General features: G+C 33.6%; 1 long non-coding RNA gene across 1 annotated transcript in view; it reads left to right on the top strand.

Moving 5' to 3' along the window:
* Positions 1-25,098, top strand: part of LOC117108388 — a 29,735-nt gene extending 4,637 nt beyond the window's left edge. Inside the window, exon 2 of the long non-coding RNA XR_004445362.1 lies at positions 22,379-25,098. This is a non-coding gene — a long non-coding RNA (uncharacterized LOC117108388). The remainder of the gene's footprint in view (positions 1-22,378) is intronic.
* The last annotated feature ends 238 nt before the right edge of the window (positions 25,099-25,336 follow it).

Below are 25,336 nucleotides of genomic sequence, written 5' to 3'. Positions count from 1 at the left end.
TCCTTTTACAAAGTTAAGTGCATTTAATTAGTAAGGGCAAGGGTATGGTTGAGACGATTTGATGTAACTATTAGTATGCCTCTGGCATTAAGAAAATTCTTTTGTGCCTCGTATCAATGAAAATTATTTTTATAAAATGCCATTAGCATCAAACGATTAAAAAAAGATATTTAAAAAAAATGAATGTCTTCTGGGAAATCTAGCATTTTTTCATTTGCCAGTCATGCAGTCACAGACGATTCCAGGCCCTGGTAGAGCTATTTAACGTTATATTTTGTATCCCTAGTTTACAATGTTACTTAATGAATAATTTTAGTCCTATCCCCATCATGATTCGAATCGAAATATTTTGATTAATAAATACCACTTAGCTCTGCCATCTATGGCATGAGGCCAGGTGGTACAACCTTGTATTTCCCTATAGAAATATGCAATTAATGGGAAATTTCAGGGGACCAATATTAGTGGCAAATCTATGTGGCTAGGGGATGCATGCCCCAAGCAAAAGTTCCGCTTTCAGGACCCCTGTCCCCCTCCCCTACCGAAAAGTTGTTTACTAAAGGGATAAAAATAAAAAAAGAAAACGCCTTATACCGTCTCATTTCCACATCCCCCACCCCATGTTACTAATCCTAGAATGTCCATGACCGACATGGCCTTATTATAGGGCAGTTGCCATGATTCATTTAAGGGTCGTTGGTTCTATTAATCCCAGTGGGAAAAGTATGTTCTATCTAAAATACTTTTCATATGAATATTTTATTTGACCTTATTAATATAGGAAGCATGAACTGATTGCCACAAATTTCAGTCAGTTTTATCAACACCAAAACAAGGCAGGCATGATGTGTATCTATATAGTATTTCATACTCCACACATATGGTATTTTTCAGTAAGATTAAAAAATAAAGTGGTTAAATATTTGCTTGTAAGTAATTACTTTGCAGCATAGTTAAATTGTTTTACTGAGCAAAGATATCCATATGAATTAAATAATTTGTGACAAGTGTAATTATATCACCTGTTAATTTCATTTTAAATTTGTATTTGTGGATGCACAGAGTTTAGTTTTGCTAGTTATCATCAGTGGCAGATTCTCAGGGGTCCCATATTGGGAAAATGATTGAGGGAGATACATACTGATATTATAACTTTGACAATGACATGTATATAATAAAATCCATAAAACAGATACCTAAAATATTAATTTCCTTCATTTTTTACAAAATAATAATATACTAATAAAAACGATTTTCTGCATTTGAAGTAATATATATATACTGTCTCTTATACACATCTAGATGTGTATAAGAGTCACCACCCTCCTCCACTCATTTCTAAAACTCAACCTACAGTAGATGGCTCTAAAAGGAACTGGAAACACATTGCCCAGCTACATTTGGGCAGGTGGTCAGAGATGTCGATTCAGAAAGTGCCCATTCTCCAGTCTGTAGATAGTTCCCACAGATAGAGAGAGAGAAAAAAGGGAAAGAAATCATAAAACTACTGAAATTATATTAACTGTCTTTTTCAACTATGCTTTCCCGTATGGTATATGCACAGTTTATTAGCTTGTGATCTCACTAGGCCCCAGCCTGGCCCCAGCCTCTCCCACCTCCTTATTGACTGAATGTGAACACTAAGAGTGCATGTATAAGGTGTGCAGTGATGTACTAAAAAAATTGCTCCGGAATTAACTTCAAAGTAGTTAAAAAAATTGCATCATTCCCATCAAGCGCCCTCAAGTCCCAATTTCTAATTTCTTCCTCTACCCTATCAGTTCCTTAATGATATGCCACTGAAGATATTGCAGTGTACCAGTAGAAGCTTCTCTACTCGAAAGTCTTGGTATTACAAACATAACTTTTTTTTGTTTACAAGGCTTTTATCATATGATTACTTAATTATAATTCCAACTCAAGTAATTTGATGCGATCAAGTTCATGAAGGCAAAGATGTTTGTGAGATCCTAAACCACAATCAGGAAGTATGTTTACTCATTTCTTGTGGTGTTTGCTAGCATTCAATTAAAATCATAATGAGCAGCACTGCAAACAGAAATGGATTGGGAGCCGTGGCCTTCCCGTGAAAATGAAAGTAGTATCTTTTCTAGTATTTATGAGCTTGAATTGCGTACACGAATGTAACTTCCCAATCTACGTTTTCAAGGGTAGTATAAAGTTGTTGATAAGAAAATTGTGTCCCTGGATTAAATCAGAAAGTTTGCTTAATGATGTATCTACTGTAGTTTCTTGGGTATAAACCCACTTCTTAACATGTTGGCTGCCACTGCCAGCGACGAGTATACTCGTCCCACAGTATGTTTCGGAGGTTATCAGGGATGAGTATTCTCGTCAAAATTGGCTAACATTCTTAGCGTTTATAACTTCTTTATTATGCATTGTAGACCCACAGACTCAGTGGCTGGTAGTTTGGTTAAGACACACCTAGACGATAATACAAATAACGTATGTACAGTATGTTTGTTGTGTTATGTTGCTGGTAGTACACTCGAGCGGCACAAGTGTGGGCACCTTCTGAACATATATCAAACCCATGCAAAATCTCTTCCCCTAATATTTCCCTTCCTTCCCCCCCCCCCCCCAATTTATTAGACACATATTTTGATGATATATGACTAGATAAAATAAAAAAAAAAATAAGTATGTTTGTATGTAAACTTGTTTTGGCACAAGGGAAGGAACCTTAAAAAAGGTCTGGCAGTCAATGTGTTAAACCCACAGAGTCCAGGGGCAAAGGCTACAAGGGTCCTGTGTTGGAAGGAGTTATTTCCAAGAGAGTGGTTTTGACCTTTCTTAAAACATTTAATTTTATTTTTCTGCACATGGTGACACCTGTATCAGTACTGACCCTCCGTAAGACAAATGATAATAAAGTTGCAGTAAATATTATTATTTATTTATTGGGCGCTGTTGCGCTATTGCCACTTTGGTGCATAGAGACTGTTGTATTATGCACCTTATAAATCCATTGATTGATTGATTTGATAGTAAAAACATGAAAGTATTATGAATTTGCAGGAGATGGGTTGTTTTCCGAGAGATTCTTGCTTGCAAGGGTGCAGGAGGCCATCCTGATTTTCAGGGAGGCTCCTGCAGCTTGTAGGAGACCTACAGTATGAACTCTGAGGCTGGCTTTGGCTGAGATTAGGTGTGGGGTGCAGTATGTGAAAGTTGTTGTGTTGTGGAAACTAAATCCCTATTCTAATAAAAGTCCATGGTGATTTTTCCCCCCACTTTAAGTGGAACTAATTTGTTACCGTATGGGGTGCATCCTCAGTCTATGACCCTGTAGTCCAACTCAGTGCATTTAAGACCTCACACAGAAGGCACATCTAGAATTTGGTGCTAAACTTTCATGAAATTTATTTCATGAAATTTCATTATACTTTGAATTTAATATTTGAGGCAATGCTATGTCAAATTTTCATTTGAACTTCTGATATTATATTAACGATGGATTTACCCCAGGTGGAACATTTTCCATCAAAATTTCTCTGAAATTAAGGGATGGGCTTATACCTGAGATTGGCTACTCAATGAACAATGGTCAGTGATTGGTTAATTTTAATACAAATTTTTGTAAGATGAACGTTATTGTTCATTTGACGCCAATATTCCTGCCAGTAATAAAGATAATGAGGTAATCTCGTTTAGTTTTTAATTGTATTTACAAAGTGGTTGAAGAATTTCAGGAGAATGCATCGTGTTGAAGTGGTAGTGTGATTTGGTCATTAGATTATTATGTCTATTACTGGTAGACTAGCTACTATTGACCTGTAAGTAGTTTATAATTGTTATGTAATTTACTTATGTTGTTAATGGTGCTTACTGTCTGGAAAAGCCCTAAATAATTAAATTATTATTATCAAATTGCTCATTTGAATGTTTCAAATAAGTGAGCAACTCAACAATGACACAAAATGCAATTTAAATTGACCGTATACTCGCATACTGTAAGACAAGGCTTAAAATATCAAATTATTTAAGGTGTATTGTCAAACTTTCAATTTTGAAATTAACTTGCCCATTTTGATGTATCATAAAAATTATCAACAGTTTATTTCCTTATAATTATACAAGATAATGAATGACCCAAAACATATCTTCTACAGAACTGCTTACTTTTAATATTGTGGAGTAAGACTATGTGCTTCTTTCAACAAAACATATTTTTTTTTTTTATAGAAATCCCTTTGTGCGATATTCCATCTACATTTTAACTCAATGAGACTATGAAGGTAGACATTATAAAGTACAGTAGATGATATGTCACATCATATCATATCATATTTATATATCATTTGAACAGATGAACAGTCTTTTTAAATATCCTGTATATTTAATATTTTTTTAAATAATGATTTAACCTGTATTACTTTAACTAATTGTTTTCATCATTATTGTCATTATTTTTAACAAAATTATTTTTTAATTTGTTTTATGAATTAACATGTATTCTAAAATTTCTTTTTTTTTTCAAAAGGCAATAAATTATCTTGGGTATTTTGATACAAAATTCTTTGAATTGAACACCAGCCAATCTATCGGCCCATGTGCAAAGAAAATGTAAATTATGTCAATCTGTTAATTATTGCAGCTCATTCTCAAATTTTTAATTGAGATAAGATAAACAGTATACGATAGTCAAATATTGCATTTTTTCTGTAAGGTAATTACCTCAACACAGACTATACATTCAATATTATAGTCACTGAACAAACATTAATTCCTTAAATACATTTATTTTAACTACATTTTTATGTGTTTGTTTTTCAGTCTAGACAAGTTGAAAGCATTTTCTAGACTGTATTTATATTAATGGACAATAAAAGCCTACCGGTACAGTGTCTATGTCCGTATTGTTCTACTGTGAGTGGACTGAACCGTGAATTTTTGAGTCCCTGGTTAAATTTCATCATTTCTTTCCTTTTGTTTCTGTTAGTAGTGGATAGCTTTGTGGTTAAGGTGTACGATTGCCTTCCTATCCTGTGACAATGCAGGATTCGTTCTCACGAAAAAAAAGAAAAAAAAAAGAAGACATCTCCACTCTCTTAAAGCATCGCCATGGGACTTCGCTAAAGTGAATCCTTGTCGAGCCATAGGGCAGAGCTTATTCTCAGTTTCAAGTAACATGAAGCGAATAAGAGCATAATGCTCCCCCTGGATGGGACGCTGGTCCACCACCGGTTACTCCCAGCAATATGCTGGAACTCATTTATATAGCTAGGTAGACTGAAGCAATAGATAAAGTGCCTTGCTCAAGGACACAAGTAAAATGCACAGCCAAGGATTGAAACCCCGACCTTGAGGCGGGGAAGCCAAACCCAGAGATCCCAAGTTTGAAAACCAAAAAATAGGGAGATTTTTTTCATGAAGCTATCGCCTCCTGTAGCGGCACGCTGTGACGCCGTACAACGCGCTGTGCAACATTAAAGTATTACACAAAATGACGAAAACAAACAATTTTCATCAATTTGTTTACTTTTATTTAACAATTTTACATTTGTTTACACATTGCAGTTGGCCTAAAATATAAATTTATAAATATTATTATTTATTTAGCATTTAGCTAGTAAAACGTTCTTGGCAGCAGTCAACAAGGCTTTGCTTGGTTCATTGGCATGTTAGAGGCTACGGCTGATTTATTACATCTCATGAAAGAACATAGAATTCTAGCAAGGTAACTGCAACTTGCAAGATTCACACATTTTACTGAAAAATTGGCACTAGCTAGATGCAAAAGATCGTAACATGGAGGATAAACACCACGGATCTAGGCCTGCCTTGCCCTGGAGTTGTTATTTTGATAAACAACTTAAATAACAACTCCCTGGCCTTGTTTATGACATTTTATGGCTGAGCGAGCGCCATAGTATATTGGCTTAAGATAAGAAATTTTGTTTCACTGCTCTATGACATCGTGGAAATCACTTTTTTCGTGAAATTTTCGGGATATTTAAAAAAATCGGGAGATATTAATAAAAATCGGGAGGGCGGGAGACGGCCTAAAAAATCGGGAGAACCCGCGAATTTTCGGGAGACTTGGGATCTCTGGAAACCATTTCGACTGCACCAAACTGCCTTCGCTGATGAAGCATCACATTATTTCATTTATTTAAGTGGAACTCTAAATATCATCAGCCGACTTTCTAGAATATGCTGGAAAGGTCAACCTTCTATAAAAAAAAAAAAGGGCAAGTTATGGTATCGACTAGTCACAAATGTGTTACATACGCCATCTTTGAGAAATAGGTACTTTCAACCTTAGTTTGTAGAGCGTCGTATGAGAGCTTTAGCATTATTATGTTTTCCTTTATACCGTGGGTTCAAGGTACAGAAAACTCCACTTCCTTAAAGCTTCACCAAATTAGACTTCTAGTTTAATAAAACCCCATCCTGCCCACCTCGCTCTTCGATTTCCCCCCAGCTGATACTTCTCTCGTTTCCCATAAAGAAATCTGGTGCCAAGCTTTCTCGACTACGGTCCGTCTCTATGGAATGCTCAGATCAGAAATTTTGACTTCACTTCTTAAATTTAAAATGTTACTAAAGCATTATCTTTTCCCCACTGACTAACGTTCACTGTTTTTCAGTGCCTTGCATCCCTTATATAAAAGGCGCATTATAAATCCCTAGTACTGTATTGTTATTAGTACAGCATCTTGTGTGTGCGTTTGTCTTGTTTATAATCATATTTCCATCCTCTATTTGGCGATATCTTTTGCTGCCAGAATTCGATAGTTGATACTAATTATAGCGCATTATAAATCCCTAGTACTGTATTGTTATAAGTACAGCATCTTGTGTGTGCGTTTGTCTTGTTTATAATCATATTTCCATCCTCTATTTGGCAATATCTTTTGCTGCCAGAATTCAATAGTTGATACTAATTATATCTTTATTCCTACCTTGAAGTAACATACATTTAAATTTTAATATACAAATGGATTTTAAATAAGAATTATAAATGGTTTAATTTAGAATGCAAAATATACCATATATCAAAGCTCTTCGTTTACAGTATTACAGCATATCAAACAGTGTGTCATAAAGACGTTTAAGGCAGGAATTATGTAAATTATACTATTTACATAATTGATTAATTGAATTACGAGCGCTTCTGAGGATTAATCGATGCGAATTCAATCACATCAACTTAATTATCCGCCGGAATGGGAAGTTCATGCTGATGTGCGTGCTGAAATGTTTTAAATAGAACAAGCTCGCTCTTGCCTGCACAAGTACATGTCAAAGTGTGCTGTCATAGTCATAAATGCCTGAAAATTGGTGATAAAAATAGCAGACTGCATATCGAAGGTGCTCTTAATTTGACCTTTGTATTACTGTATACATACAGTATGTTCCATCTTTAGCCTTTAAATGTTAATAATTAAAAAAAATTCAGTGAATGTTCTTCTCTTCTGGTTGTTTTCTATGTATTTTTTTTTTTTTTAAACAAGTGCTTCTTGCAGTTTAGTTTTTTTAATGGTTCAATATTGAAGTTCTTAAATTCTGTAATTATTCCAATTTTAACTAGGCTAATTATTTTTAATCTCTCACTTCATGTTTTATTGGTATTTTACAGTTGTGGTTTGCAGAATGAATTTCTGTAAGTCCCTATTTTAATTTTAATCTCTAACTATTTTATATTTGTGGCAAGACAAGCCAAACCAGCCACTCGTCGCAAATCGTGTTTCAGAGATAACGGCGATAACATGTTGGAATGTCAAAATGTTTGAAATCTATTTTATTGTGCTAAACTATCTATTTAAATATCTATACATCATGCTATATTATTATTTTCTCCATTTTCAATGTTAAAACAACAATTTTTAACAATTTGGTAATGGTTCTCTGCCTGAGAAATGGCCAAAATTCTAAACTTTGAAGGATGTATTTTTGATTATTCTTTAAACAGGTCTGTGTTTAAACTCTTGTAACTTCATAACGAATTGTCTGATTTACAGTAAATGATCCTATTACCATTTCAAAGCTTTCATTTTCCTGTTTAACACTTAATAACTAAAAAATTGAATTTTGCGAGGAGTGACTGGTTTGACTGGTCTTTGCCACATTTAATCAATCTTCTTTGTAGGCTATTGTAATCTATTAATGTATTAGATAGTATTAGTAATCTATTATCCTCTGTGCTCTTTTATGATTTATTGTATGTCTATTTGGTCGGGGTGGTTTAGAGAATACACCTACATCAGCTTGTGTTAGGCTTTCAGCCATTGAGCGTCTTCTTACCATTTTCTTTGATTTGCAAGTTTAGTGCTGAATATGCGCGTACCATATTTATTTGAACGAATGCCCCGCTTAGAATACCACCCCCTCGAATAAACGTCCCATCCAGTCTCATTTGGAATAAACGCCTCCCAATAGACTCTCCAGAGCTTTTTTGTAACAAAATGAAAAAATAAAAGACGATAAAGAACAATTGTGTCAAGTCTAGCAGAATTTATGTAAACAACATTGGGATAGGTGATACTGAAAATTTCAAGAGTAGGCCTACCCGCTAAGTAATTATTTTTATGTTTCCTCGGTAGTTCTGTTTAATTCTGTATAATAAATACTTATAAAACAAACAAAAAAAAAACCTAGTTTTCCTGGAAGTTTATGTGGGGAAAAACGGTTTATGCTGCAGCATTATGACTGAACTTAATTAAAAAAAAATATGCAGCACAAGTTATTTAACACCTGAAATCAACAAATTTTTTATAGTAATTCTAAAAACAAGATGCGGCCTGTAGAGTTTTGATAAATGCCTTATTTGTTATGTTCTAGTCGTTAGCTAGGTTCATATGGCATTATAGCCAGATGAAGTAGCTGATCTACTTGCCAAGTTAATTGGATTAAATCCACTAATCGCGTTCGACATTAAGGTTAGAGCGAGATATTTTGATTACCAAAAATGGTAGGGTAATTACTGTTGATTTTCGCGCGACTAGTTTATGCTAGATCAAGACTATAGGCGTAAGCTAGGCCTAGGCCCTAGGTCTCGGTGGTTGATTAGACTGGCCGAGGAGTCCAGTCGGAGGGTTTACACTGGCTTTTCCCCAAAGTATTTCGTTTAGCACGTGGTAGTGTGGGCATGCCGATTTCGGGTCATCCCTTATTACATTGGCCGACCCCTTGCCCGTCCCACAAATAAAAATGTCTCTCTTCACAGCCTTGTGGTCTGCTCTTAGATTTTTCAACTTTGTCACAACAATTGCCGATGTTATGCTATTGTGGCCTAAGTCCCACATTCTCTCTGCTATCCTTTCATGGACACCAGCCTTCTGATGATACCATTTATCTTCAACTTTTTCAGCGATTTCTGGCTCCCTCCAGATATCTATTAAATCACATTCTTGCGCATACGTCCAGAGATGGCGTTTCTTTACTACTGACTTTTCGGCAATCATTTGCAAAATAAGACTTGTTGAAATTAAAGTACACAGATCAGGGAGACTGCGTCAATTCTGAATGGTGGTTATGATAGTAACTAAGAAACGCGCTAACCAGCAAGCATGGAAGGTCACTTTACTTCAATTTGATTGGTGTATTCGTGACCTGTGGCCACCCGCTGTTTAATTGTTTACTGGCTTTAGGCTGGATTAAGAAGTTAGTCGACATAAATTTACTCGACGGGCTTAGTCGAGCTGTGGCCTTCATCTCGCCATACTTGAGCGGTCATACTCAAACTTATAGCGAGATCTTCTAGCTCATCCACTAAAATTATCTCGCCATAGTTGGATATGAACAGGGCTGTTGTGTTTCCATGTGGCTAAATAATGATTTGAAATTCCTGTGTTTTGAAACTCGAGCCATTAATTAATCCAATCAATGTTATTAGATATGCAGGCGGTGGGAAGTCAACGACCTAAACAATAGATTGCTGACAGGGATGAACACTCTATTATGCAATCAATGTTTATATCATATGTGCAAAACATTGTAGTAAAATCCTTCAGAATGTATTTTTCATTCAGACTTGTATTACTCTTAAGAAAGTAAAATACATACTCAAAGTGTTGAAATGCACACCATGATGTTGGGATTCAATATTTTGACATTAATTATGTCAACATCCCAACACGATGGCGTGCATTTCAATACTTCAAGCGTATATTATATACTTTCTTATCTGAGATTAATCAGTGGAATTTCGGTTATATTCCCCTTTGTAATGAAAGAACTGCAATCCATAATATTTGTAATTATAACTTAATGATGACATCATCATTTTGGCATTATTTTTCTATTTCAAAACCTTGAGCATATTTTTAATAGCATATGGTTTGTTTGACCTTTTGTAGTTGATGTGCAAAAGGTCACACAATATTTTTAATGTACTGCACCACACATAAATGTTGGGCCCTCACGATATCTTTAAAGATGAATTAATCTTACCTTTGAATGATAATTTCCATCTTTAGTATATAAAATGCAAGTATATAAATTGCTTATTAAATAATGTATGTTTATTTAATTAATCTCTATTGGCTGTTGTTGTTGTTGCCATGTTTATTGTAGATAATACACTTCTACAATACAAAATTGATAATTGGAATTGTTCTCCTTTCTATTATTATTAAAATGTATAAAAAGTAGGCCTATAATTATGTTAACTCATAAAATGTAGTATCCAGTACAATTCAGTGAGTCTAAAATCTATGAATGCTGCCCTCAGAATAAAGAAATACAGAATAGAACTTTTTTTGATCTCGCTTGTAAAATGTACTAACAATTTTGTAGGCATTTTACACCAACAATATTAGATCATCCAGATGTGGCTAGGGTCCTGCCAAAATAAAAGAGAACAACAAGAGACAGAAAGAAAAGTGAGATTGGAGCAGGGTACCTCAAATTTTCTATTTAAATTCCATGTAACTATATCAACGGTCAAGAATTTCTAAAAACTAATATCAAATTTTCTAAATTATAGATCATAAATTGGATGGTTTTAAGATTTTTGTTGTAAAAATCAGTGATTGTTTCCCTTAATCAGTTTAGTATTCATGTGAATCATTTTAAATACACGCTTTTACCTTAAAGAAATTGCAAACAACAATGTATTATGCTTAAAACCAATTTTAATTTTATGTTTATATGAGCTGTTAACATTACCAGTCACACGACTGGAGGCCCAATCTAGATTCTCCCTCTAATTAAAGAACTCCTCCCCCCAATTAAAGACCACTTCCACTTAATGACCACTTTTCTATGGTCTCATATTATCAAATGTCTTTAATATTCTTATTATAGAGACCAAATCTGCTAGACCATGGAAACTCTGGTCCCAAAAGTGGTCTTTAATTGAAGAGAGACATATACATTCAATTTTTGAGGATTTTCACATATAATTCGGACAAAGTGTATCTATATTGATTGCCGACTTACTGTTGTACTCGCATATAGGTATGGATAATGTCTCCATGGTTACATGAGTAATAAACCACATGGGAGTGTGGGAAGGATACTTGCCTGTTTACATTAAATTAGTTTAGAAAACAACCTGTCATCTTGTTTACATCCTTATATGGTAAGGATGTACAGTATGAGCTGGCTGAATAAATCACCAAGTATTACTGTTTATTGGTCATCAGTGGGCTTCATTAGATTTAGGATTTTCACAGATTTACTATCTTTTTCTTACCTAAGAGAACTTCCTATTATATTGCTGTATCTGCCCATTAGATCATTTGGCCTGCATGAAAAATAGGAAAACATTGTATATTACGTTATTCAGGGCTAACGGAATAGGAGTGAGGTGTAGGACAATGCCGTGGTGCATCTCCTGCCGAATCTGGTGAAGAAGGACTTTTTTCCCCTTCCTGTACCCTTAGAGGTTGTCTTATGTTTTTATCACATAAAATACTATATATTGTATCATTTAAAATCTGGTTATTGACTCGTCAAACTAAAAAAAAAACAAAAAAAAAAACAAAAAAAAAAAAACACCGATACCATCAGGAAAAAAACATCCGATGCTTAAGACATCTCAGATTGAAATTTAGAATTGTGAAAGAGTAAGGATTTCTCTTCCAAGGATTATTTAAGAATTTGTTGCATAATATGGTTTATTCATTGTATTCATGTCTTTATGTTAGCCCACAGGTTAGACCTGTTTAGATTGTGAATGAATTAAATATTTCTCTGGCTGCCGAACATCTGATTTACCTTTGTTAATTTCATTGTAGTATGTTCAGCTATTTTACAGTGGCTTATCTAGGTTTTGGTGGGAGTGTGCCCCTCCCCCCACTGACCCCGATATGCCACTGCTGTTTTTAATATATTGCTGATTGTATTATTATAGACAATACATTTTTTCCACTGGACTTACTTTCAATATAATATTAGGGAGGTTTTATATCCATTACCTTTCTATTTGGCCTTAAAATACACATTTTTTTTCCATAAGGACCAGTAAAATTTTGCCCAGCCCTTAGTGTACTTATAATATGTGTTTTTATAAAAAAAAATTGTAGGCCAATAATTATTTGGCCTTGTAAGAGAAGTAGATACATAAGTCACCTACAATAGAAGGATAATGGAATAATTGAAAATACCTCTACAGTATTAAATCAATCCTGTTCTGCATCTTCTTTTCCAATTTATATTCACCCTTGACCATCAAGTCAAACTCCTACTTCATTCTCTGCCTGAACTGCTAACTCTCCTGCCAATTTCATTACCATTTTCATTACCTATCTTATTACTTAACTTACTATCATCTTATTGGTCAAATGATTTTAATACCCCTCTACTGTAATTTCATTAGATGATAGCTTGAAAATATTCAATAAGTGTCTATCAACAAAAGCACAATTCATTCTTAATTAGAGCAACGATAATTGTCATATATCCATGAAGTAGGTTCTTTCTAACATGATGTTACAGAACTAATGAGTCTATATGTTTGTTATCATTCGTGACTGCTGCCTCTTTCATCCATTTTTCAAATGTCAATTTTTATTACTGTTAATTACATCTGAATTTCTCTATTGAAGATTCTGCTTGCTGTGTTTTACTGTTGGTCTGTACTACTGGTTTATAATAACAGGGTATGGAGATCGGGTAACACAAACAGTCATAAAGTGAGACACAAGACATAGTTTTTCTATGGGTTCATCTTGAAGTCATCTTGTAATCTTCATCAAGTATCAACATCTTGTATCTTGAGTTTCATTAACACGCTGACTGCCAGACCTTTTTTTTAACTTTTTTTTAGGTTTCTTCTCATGTGCCAGAACAAGTATAAATTTGTACAAACATACGTTTTTGAAATTCTATCCAAGTCATATATCATCAAAATAATATGTCTAATAAAATTGGCGGGAAAATATTAGGGGACGAGTAAACACGTCGCTGGCACTGGGACAGCATTTTTTGTTGTCTCTGCCAGGTGCGAGTTTTCTTGTCCGCTTTTTGCATTTGTTGGTATATGTTCAGAGGGCACCCCCAATTGCGCAATCAAATGTACTGCCGGCAAGATATACACAACAAACATATATCCGTTATCATCTAGGTGTATCTTCCCCGAACTACCAGCCGTTACGTCTGTGGTTCTAGTATAACAAAGAAGTAATGAACGCTAGAATGTTACCCCGATTTTGATGAGTATAGTCGTCTCTAGTGCCCCAGTAACATCCTGTGGGACGAGTATACTCGTCGCTGAAATCCAGCGTGTTAAACAAAGTATTATTTGTGTGGATTGTTATATTTTTTTTTCAGTTCTTATTTTATTTTGCGTACTTACAAAGCTCACAATCGTAAATTACATCATCTGGGTCATGAAGGGTGACAATGTGCATGCAATACTAAAACTACTTATTTTAATCTCACTCACCACTCGGCCACTCACACCATGTAAGCGCTAGACGATACGACGGCGTCAGCTGATTGTCGGTGGCATTCTGAATGGATCGTCTTTAAAAACGATCAGTTGCTTGCGTGTTGTCGTGTTTCAAAGAATCGCGTTGGCTGTCGACCAATAGGCACAGTGAGTGTCTGACTTTAAGCGCAATTTTGAATCAGCAGAAAGCAGCACGCACCGTTGTTGGCCTACGAATCCAGCTCAGCTCCATGAAAGCGCTTAGCGACGTATCACCGTCTACTGAATCTCGGTTGTAGTTTAAATGAATCATTGAAATTAATCCACCATGATGTTTGTTCTCTATGGAATCACATCAACCGATGCCTATCAGCATTGTGTTTGCCCCGGTTTTCAGGGCTTCCATACAAGCATTCGAGAGTTCAATTTTGAGTTAGACCACTTGTTTGTATCCTGGGGCAACAAGGCACTGCATTGCTCATATATTTTTGTTATATAAGATCCCAATGAATGTAATAGTAATATGCCTTCGGGTTTTATTGGGTTATCATGGAAAATTCTATTATACAGTACGGTACTACAGGTATTTATTTTGATAGTCGATATTTTCTTGGTTATGATTATGCAATGATATTTCAAATATACTGAAATCATTCAAAACTCTCAGGAGTGTAATGGGTACTTAATAGGATTATGAAGTCGCCTGCCTGCAGTACTTGTAGCATGTCATGCATACTTTCACATCATGGAGTGAACTGAGACATACTATAGCGCCACACAAGTTTTTTCACAATAGTGGAAACTACAAAGATCTTTTAATTTCAAGATTCGAGATTATTTGTTGTCCAAATAAACAGAAAATCTGTTTGGGTGTAACCATTTGAATACATAGAGACACAAAAAAATATATACAAATATCGAAAATGTAAAAAATATAGCAAAGAGTAACCAATTAAAAAAGGGGAGGAAAAATAGCACACTCTTCGACTTATGAGCGAATTCTGTATGTGCGCTATTTTCTAGGGCTCCCTTGCAAAACTAAGTACTTTCTGGTATGTTTACGTGAAATAGAATAGGCAGCAACAGGGAAGCCAAAGATAGAGAGTTGTGATGATGATTCTACTATACGTGCATGTTCTGGTTTATAACAAAGAATGCATGCGTATGTTCATTAATTGTTTTTGTGAGAGAGCGAATGAAAATTGACGCTTCTATTTTGTTACGCGTAAACCGTGGAGTGCGCTATCTTTATAAGATCTTTTTTTGTGTGTGTATTAATGCCACTTTGAATACGGAAGCAATACTGTCATATCCACAATTCTCTGAGGCTTAAGTTGTGGAGTTTTTTTTAAATTTATTTTTTAGATGATTCACTAGCATTTGCACGATTTTTACTCGGGGTGGCCCCTGTGTTAAGAAGTCAACGAACACCTTACACTCACCAAAATGACAGCTAACTTTACCATTCCAGTATTAAGTTTCTCTTTGCAACTTTCTTTAAAAGTCCAGGTTTCCGGACAGTCCTCTCCGGAGGCTATAGGGTAACAGGATCAAGCTGTACCGAAAATCTACCGGGACTAGACATCAGTTGAAGCTGTTATATTTTCCATGAATTTGCATGTGTTTCATCACGCTCCTGGTTTAGTCATATCCCCCTGTGCCTTGCGGCTTGCTTGCACTCCCCCTGGAATGCTGTGGTCATGTAATAGGTCATCATTTAAAAACAGTCATGTGTTTATATTTGATAAACTATAAGGTCTACATTAGAAAACCAGATAGACCTTTTGGACACATTGTTCCAGCCCTTTTGGAATTACAAAACATGAAAACACTGCATCATCAAATCTCTAGGTAATTAAAAACATATTGAAAAACTAGTTTATTTGCTTCAGCTTGTTTAAAATTAGGACAGGTATTATTAATATTTAATGTCATTGCATATAAAATCAGAAATGACAGATGGCTAGATAAGAATATTTGTAGAGCAATCGTACCAAAGTAAATCCTTACAATAATGTACTAATTCATAAACCATCACATTTATGGATTGGTGTTTACACCATTAGTATTTTTCCTCACTATTTTTGCCAGTTAAAAAAATTGACAAATTCGGTTTATGCCCATAGACTTAGATGGAATTAGTGGAAGGGATTAGTAAATATCTCTATTTTGCCATTTTAAGCATTAAATTTGATAACGATCAACAATATTAAAAGCAATTGTTTATATAGAAAATAAAAGAAATAAGAAGTTTTCACACTAGCACGATTCGATAATGATTTATCATACGAGAAAAATAATTATTTCAAATTAAATGACGTCACAACCATAGGAAAACGATAAAATTGTAGTAGTAAAAGCGATTATTTTCCTATGATTATGACGTCATTTGCTTTAACTTGTGAAATTTTTTTTTATTATAGTATACACCATAAATCGTTATCAAATCGTGCTAGTGTGAGAAATTTTCTTTCTTTTATTTTCTATATGAACAATTGCTTTTTAGCTTTTTATCCTGGGTTATCCTCATTGTAAACAGGACTTAATTAACATACATGAAGTTACATTTAAAAAAAAAAACCTATAAATTTTTTACTCATTTATGGCCATAAAAATAACAACAGACTTGCTAAAAAAAAAAATTTAATATATAAACATTTATTTTGCCATTTGAATTAAATAAGTACTGTTATTGTTAATGTAATAACTTGTAATATTTACTTTTACTCACTCTACATTGTTTTTGTTGACCTGTGTTTTCAGGAACAAGACCTACAACGAAAACAAGGGCAAAATCATTTTTAAAGATTTGTTCTTTAATCTTTTAATTTAATAAATGTCATACACCATTAATATAGAGCTGTTTAAACATAGTAAATACATTCAATTTATTGCTGTGGATCATATAGAATTTGTATTTTTTCATAAATGAATGTACATATTGAAAACTGATGATGGTCGCTGTGCAGACGTGCAACACAAATCTATAACTTTTAATTCACTTATGAGTGAATAAAAAATAAATTGGACGGCCAACTTGACAAATTTTAATGCAATTTAAATATCACTCCTTGTCAGGCCAAAAATATTACAGTGTAGGAGTAAAAAGTAAAGCAATACAGGAAATCCAAGTCTCCTGCAGATCGCAAGAGGTTCTTGGAAATTGGGACAGTCCCCCCGCACTCCTGCAAGAAGAAAGAGTCTCTCGGAAAATAACCCATTTCCCGCAAATTCATACTATTTGCATGTTTTTACTTCTTTATTATTCAATTGTTTCATTTGAAGTCATTCAGATGGTATCCTTGTGTGCAGCAAAATTAAATTAGATGTGTTTATGAAAGCTCATTTACCCCGATCTCCCAAAAGTTACTTTCAAAGCTGGAGCCTGAAAATATAACCATAAAAAGAAACAATCTTTTAGTCTAACTGTACAGTAATACAAGTGTCCCTCCAATGTAAGACCCTTCCAATTAATGACCACCTCCAATTAAAGACCACTGTTCAGTGGTCCCAAATTAACAAAATTTCTTTTTATCTTTATTTATTGCTTTTATGTCAGATTAGAAATTATGAAGTGGGCAGGGGGGAGGGGGAGGGGGAGAAAGTAGGTTGAAGTACATTAGAAGAAGAGCTAAGGAATAAGTATACACAGCTCACTAATCTGTTGATTTTACCGTCTTTTTGCAAGCTAACATTTTGTAGGCTACAGAAGGTGTCAAACTTTATTTTAGTTTGTTAGTCTGTAGGTAGACTACAGAGCATTATGTTCAATTGCTTTTTTTTTTCTGTTCCTTTATTATATTGTTGATTATAAGGATGCACCGTTCACTGTAAATGTATGCCACCGATCTGAAGGTGTATATCCAAGTAAATAAATGAATTATTCTAATTAGAGACGAAAGCTGCTAAAGACAATGAAAACCCGGTCCCAAAAGTGGTCCTGATTTGGAGGGAGACCTGTAGTTATAACAATTCATCTTGTTCACAGCGAAGTATCTTGGAGGATATACAATCCAGCCGGGACAGATTGCCTTTTTTTTTGCGCATGTGTTCTTTAGCAACATTTGATTCATTGTATCAAAAAAGGTCAAACAAAATTTTATTTGTAATAATTCATTCGTTAATCTATTATTTGCATATTTATTCAGGTATTAAACAATATGGAATTAAAGAAAGTAGGCCTAGCAAAAACTAACATATTCATTTCAAGTAAAGATTATTAAAAAAAGATGTATATAATTTATTCAGAAATATGAGAATACCAAGCTAATAACAATATATATAGTCCCAGTCAGTTCAATACTCTTGGGGGTAAAAGGTAAAAGGGGATAACCATAAATTCTAAAGAATTCTGTTTTAATGAATGATTTTTTTGTCCACAGCAGCAAGAGTATATAAGTTAGGGATTTTAAAGCCATGACGTGAAAATGAAATATGATACCATTTTGAACCATTTGTCATGGTTATTAATATTTGTAAAGATTTACGTAGACTTTATCTTCTTCCCTATGAAGATGGTACTTCGCACACTTCAGTCATTTCACTGAAGAATATTTGCACTGCAGCTCAGTTGATGAGGCCATCGTCTCTAAAACTGGTGATACTGCAGATTTTCAACAAGCAATGTAGTTTACAAAGAAATTCATTACAATAGTATTGTAGTGTCCTTTTTAAACCACATTTTTTATAAATAAAGTTGTTATAAGAAAGATAACTGTAGGTTTGTGGTAGTAATAAAAATAGTTGTGATGGTGATGATGATGATGATGACAGTGGAATTAAATGATGAATGTATATTGATGAATCATCATGGTATGATGTATATTATAAAAATAACTATTGATGTTAATTGGTAAATGTGCTGATATATGATGATGATAGTGAAAGATAATAAATAAATTATTAAAACTCAGTAGACGGCCTGCCGAATATGGTAACATCTATAATTAGGATCGTCACCCTATTCTACCTTCCCATACTCTTTCTTGCTTTCTATTCGATTATCGTACTAAAAATTTATATAAGCTGTATTGTATTGTATTTTTATATTGTAATGTCTGTTAATGCGAGCAAAGAATTTCCCAAACAGGATTAATAAATTTTTTCATGTTATCTTGTTAATCTTCATTCACATCATCCGTCTTTCGAAATCCCATTATAATCATTCCCTTCTTGAATTCCGACAAACTACGCGAAAAAGCTGTGATATTCTCACCTTTTCTCTGGAACAAACTTCCCTCTATCGTTTGTTATTCTCCCACGCTTTCTCAATTGAAATTTCTTCTCAATACTCGCCTTTTAGTTCATTCTCTTTAAGCGCTGTGAGACTATAAATAAATGCTATAAAATGCTCAAATATTAATTATTATTATTATTATTTCATTTATTTTGTCTTTACAAAATGACATATAACAGTATATTCTTCCTTTCCTACCCATTTTTCTTTCCTATCCATTTTTCTCTTCCTATCCATTCTTTATTCACATTCTCACCCTCTGGAATCCAATTATAATCATTCGCTTCTCGAATTCCGACAAACCATGCGAAAAAGCTGCGACAGTTAGTTTAATATTTAGGTAACTAATTTAGCTGATTAAGTGCGATCGATCAGTAGACTCGGGAGTATCGTAAGTGATTAGAACGCTAGAATCACTTACTCCGTAATGCAATAATGGTTTATAGATTGCACTCATTAGACTCTTGCCACAAATTATGAATGTAAACCTACATACATTCTAATAAATTAATACATATTTTTAATGCACAACTCATAATGCTGTTCAACTCACATTAATTGCAATAAATCTCATTGAGCAAATGTAGAGCATATGTGACTACATTATCAATTAAATTCACATATTTATAAAAGTTATATTTAGATTGTTCTTTCTTTGTTAAGATTTTGACTACAATACAATCCTCCATACTGCAATATTTGAATACTAAATGTATAATTACAACAATCGTTCTGTGTAAATTGAATAAGACCTAAACAGAAAACAAAGGCAAAATCACTTTTGTAAAATTATTCTTTTATCTTTTAATTTAACAGATGTCACTACCATTTGTATAGAGCTGTTTAAACAGTTATACATTCAAATTGGAAATTTTATTTTTCATATAAATAAATGTAATAATAAAAATCACTTTTGAAGAATTGTTCTTTATTCTCTTAATTTAACAGATGTCACTACCATTTATATAGAGCTGTTTAAACAGTTATACATTCAAATTGGAAATTTTATTTTTCATATAAATAAATGTAATAATAAAAATCACTTTTGAAGAATTGTTCTTTATTCTCTTAATTTAACAGATGTCACATACCATTAATATAGAGCTGTTTAAACATAGTACATTCAATTTGGAATTTGCATTTTTTGCATAAATAAATGTATATTAAATTTTAAAGAGTTAAATATTTTAATTTATAGATATAGTAACATTATAATATTGTCACAGATTTGATAATGGAAACCATTGCACTATGTGGAATAAATAATAGCATTAGCAAAATATAGTATGGCAACACTATATAATTGTCATTTCATATTTGTCCCATTTAATGAATACTTTTAATTCTATAATATTACATACATACTTACCAGATGTATTATTATAACTTGCACAGGTTTAGGAAAATGAGAAACTAATGGAATATGTTGAATAAATAACCTAAATATTCTGCAAACTATAAATTAATTTAGATCTAATAATTATTCCAACATTAAGTATACATAGTCAATATAATAGTGGCCTGGTATTGTTTAATATTTGCTCGTATAAAATCATCTCTTGATAAGTCATCTTTGGTGTAATATCCATGGATTCATTTATTGCACGTTTGCTGTTGAATAATTCAAAATCCTGGTTAGCAATAGGCATCTGGAAGGATTTGTTTATATTCTACCGTAATGAAAAATAATAAGCATATACACAAAATATGATTGCAAATGTTCTGTATACGCAGGCAAAGCTGAGCAGTTGGCTGAGAGGTATTATTCCTGCTTCTTTTGTTCAAGACCCCAGTTGAACCCGGTCAGCGTCGAGTTTTAATTGAAGTTTGATCGCTCGGCTCCTTGAATAACCATTAGGCCTATATTAAAAGTTAGACAGACTAGGGACTATTATGTATCTGTATGTCCATTACATCTTGTTGTTAAAGCTATATTTACACTAGACACGATAACAACACAATGACATATCATCTCATAGTTTGTATTCTTCAACACTGCGCGCATCTGTATCTTGGCGTTGTTGTGTCGTAATCATGTCAAGTGTAAATGGAGCTTAAGTTGGGTCGCGCTGCATGACCGCAGCTGCTGAGGGTCCTCGGTAGCCCAGGTTCCCAATTTCCAAATTGAACGAGGACAAATAATGAACCTCCAAGATATTCAATTGTTCATGGTTCAATGTAACTAAGGTCCTAACGCACAAAATTTCCATTATTAATAACATTAATAACAGAGTACCATGCCTTTTATTCTTAATAAGTTTCTGGCTCAGATGTCAGAGATTTCAAGCTGGACACACACGATTGTTCTGGCATAGTACATAGCTTTTGCATGGGGTGGCTATACAACTAATTTTTTCATTTGTGGCTTTGCGCAAATATCTACCGTGTTCAATAATTTTTAGCAATATGGAAACAATTTTCTTACCATGTGCAGTGAATGAAATCTGTACTACACTGGCTTGAACATGGTAGTCACGCAGCTCACTAAATATTTAAAAGGGCAAATTTTACGTTATATCTACTGTACCGCATCTACTATCAACCAATTCTCAGAAATGACATCTGCATTCATTAACACGTTCCTGCCTAGTGGTACTGATTCACACGCTATATGATTGATCTGTCTTGACAACGATTTTTGTGCGACGATATAATGTTAATGAGAATCAAAAGTTTCAGATGGACCCATTTGAAACGCTGCATTAAAATTGACTTTGAAATGTGGTACCGTCCCGAGCAATGCGAGATGGTTTGTAATTATGCTTATATATGGATACCCGATAACCTGAATGATTCAAAATGTAACATGTCGGTGCTGAATCACATGCATAGATAGCGATATTCCCCCGGGAACGAAGGAGGTTGTACGTTATGATTGATTCTGTATCCTATGTCCGGGGAAGAAACACGGATTGAGAAATTCTTTTTGAAAATGAACACATTGAATATAAATCCTATAGAAATAGTAATAATGGTTATCATTTTATCTTGTGCCAATATTTGTTTGCAATTTTTGTTATTGTGAACCTAAATTAAAACAAAAAAATTGTTGACCTTACAATAAAAATTTTTGTTATCAGAAGTGTACTGTTAGGACAAATATATAATTTACTTTGACAGTAATAATAATCAGAGTTTATAAGTCCATATTATATTTTATTTGCAGTTTTCATCAAGAACATGATACATTATACATCAAATTGAAAAATAGTTGGCGTGCACAGAGAAGGTAAGGCCTAGTATATTTGAAATATTTTAATCCAAAAGCTGTTTTTTTTTGTTTGTTTTACTTTTAGGAATGGAATAGTTAGGGGTATTAGCAGAAGGGCTAGTAAAGGCTGATAAAAGAGTGTGATGCGGAGGTAGGTAGGGTGCAAAGGCGAACTGAGGAGACGCTAGCCTGCAGAATAATGCGATGTGAGGTGAATTTTAACTGTTTGAGCATGATTTTCTGCTTTATGCATTTTCAATGGAGAGGAGGGTTGACTGGGGAAAGCAAGCTATTTCTGGTGAGGGAGCGTCCACCCCCGGAAACCCCCTAGATACGTCACTGCCCAGTGCAACCTGTGTGTCCAGGGCAGTTTATCGAGACAAGCTGTAATCATTTCTGCACAGACCAATAAGGAACACAAGCAAAATCTATTTTTTCCTATTCTGGATGAATTAATAACATTTTATTTTGTGAATATATGTGTTTTTAAAGGAAAGAATCAAAAAGTGTGTAATTTTTGCAATATTGCTGAACTAATTGTATTGCAATTGGCACAACACAAAACTATCCTGTCCCCTTGTCAAATTTAAAAAAATGGAATAACATAGTGGAGAGCATCTGCTCTGAAGACAGGCATTAAATGATGATGGATTATATTTCAGCTATTGTTAAAATATCACTGAACTCAATGTATATAGTTTAATTGACATAACACCAAATCACTCCTACCCTGACAGAAGCCAATTAAACAACATACAGTACTATTGAATGTCAGCTTAGGAGACAAAAGGCGGAAACCGATGATGGATTGTACCATGTATCACATGATATGTTATGAATATGTTTACGTTGCTCGCATTTGGATATTTTTATTAATATGCCGTAAATGTGTACTGTTTCAGAAATGACCGTAGGGTGTGACAGCTACAGATTTTATTGTTTACACTGCAAGATTTTAGTAATCATTACTTCGCTTTCGTCCTAAAGAAATTGAATCTCTGCATACTTGAGAAACTTTGGTCTATTAGCAGTGGCTTCCAAGAGAGTATCAATTATCTAGGTTGAGTTCTAATATAACTCCCGTATAATATTAAAACAAACTTCGATTCCATGGCACTTTTGAATTTTGAAACTTATTTCAAATCCTTTATAACATAACTTGTATCAAATTCTTCTGTCATGCATTATTCATGTAAATTACTGTATTGTCAATATTTTAAGAAATTGTTTTTAATTATGTTGCTTTAATAGTTTTCTTTTCTTTCCTTTTTTTGTTAATGCTGAACTACTGTACTTTGGTATGTTTTATTACTGAAAATGTTATTTTAGTATAAAGACAGAATAAATAAATATGGTTAAACGGAATTTAACCCGGTTGATTCCAATTCTAATATATGGGTATTTTAATTTTCTTTATTTTAAATATTTAATTTTTGACATTTAAATTGGGTATTAGTTTTAAATTTTCAAAAAGTAAAGAATATTGTCATTTATTTTGATAATTATGTAAATGATAATGATAATAATTTGGTATACTATGTTTATCCTGATTGCCATGTTTGAAAAGAAATGATGGAATATCACCATCAGGATCAATGATAATCTGTTTGTTTTAGTGCTACTAAAACACTCATGTTTAACTCTCCTCAAATGCTCAACAAAGTTCCGTAATAACCCGCTGTAAATAAAAACGCATCGCTATTATGATTAAAACTATAGTTGAATGATTACTTAATGGAAAAAAACTCCTGTCACATTGCTATACTAAGTATAATCACGTATGACTTCACGATTCCCACGTTGCCAGAATTTTTTTTCAGCATATTTACGAGCTACTTCACATTGTTTATAACGCATCTTTACCGTCTGTGCGATTCTCTCAGAGCGTGCATCTCCTTGGCGTGCTTTGTTGATCGGCTTTGTGTTTGAGTGCTTCGTGATTTATTCCCAGCTCTTTGACACTTTTACAATTTATTTAAAAAAATAACTGTTTGCTTTTAAACATGAGAGAATTACGCTATATAATCTTTGCCACATACCAGTGGTTGTCCGTTTTTTAGGTTAATTTTTTTTACTTGCGGTATAGATCAGCATGTACACTAATATTATTTTACTATGTTTGCTAATAAAAATATTTGGATTGTATAATTGTAACGTTATAGTGGTGATAATCAATTCCAATGCATACAGCTGACTTCAATTGGATTAGGTAATGCAGCGGTCCGTTTTATCTCTTAAGGCAACAAAACATGCAATATAATGTAGGTATAGGCATACTGCAGTGAGTTAATCTAGGTCTATTGCATGAAGAAAATGAAACTAGGTCTACACCAGCAAAATATACTGTATATACAGTTGAATTGCTGAGTGTAATGCCCGTTTCTGTTTTAAGCCTAATGGTCACAAATTTGCCGATCACCTCATTATCTCTATACATCAACTACGCCATTAAACTACCAAAGAGTTAACAGCAAGCGCCGAGTGACATTATTCTGTCTTTCTGAGCCCAGAAGCAAAGCGTGAGATGATAATTGAATTAAACATAGGGTACCCGAGTCCAGCAATTTAAATTTCTTTCCATTTGTAAGATATTGAGTTTGTAGCCAGTGTAATTTTGAAGAGGTTGTTAGCCTAGCTTTGCCTTCACATTCTCAAATATTATCACTTCCACTTTTTTTTAAACCAATCATTGGTTAATTTATTGCATCATATAGTAGCCTTTATTACTTAGCAATATTGCAAATATATTTGATTGTAAAGTTTTGTAAAGATTATAATAATAAAAATATAAAAGTTTGTTTCTCAGATCAATGTATATTAGTGATAACCTGTTTTGAAAAGTACACTCATGCATTAAGAAGTCAATTCTACATATTATACTGTTAATATACTTGTAATTGCAAATATATTGGTTTTCCGTGAAAAAAATGTTAAAGGTAATGATGAAATGAAATAAAGGTATGTTCCATAGATTAGTATTATTGTGTACACGATTTGAAAGTGCGCATACCTATGTGATATGAAGATAACTAGCACAGTAATT

The sequence above is a fragment of the Anneissia japonica genome, unplaced genomic scaffold (assembly GCF_011630105.1).
Source record: "Anneissia japonica isolate Jap-2015-1 unplaced genomic scaffold, ASM1163010v1 scaffold426_len1935630_cov189, whole genome shotgun sequence".
Lineage (NCBI taxonomy): Eukaryota > Metazoa > Echinodermata > Crinoidea > Comatulida > Comatulidae > Anneissia > Anneissia japonica.
This window is presented reverse-complemented; position numbering and strand designations above follow the sequence as displayed.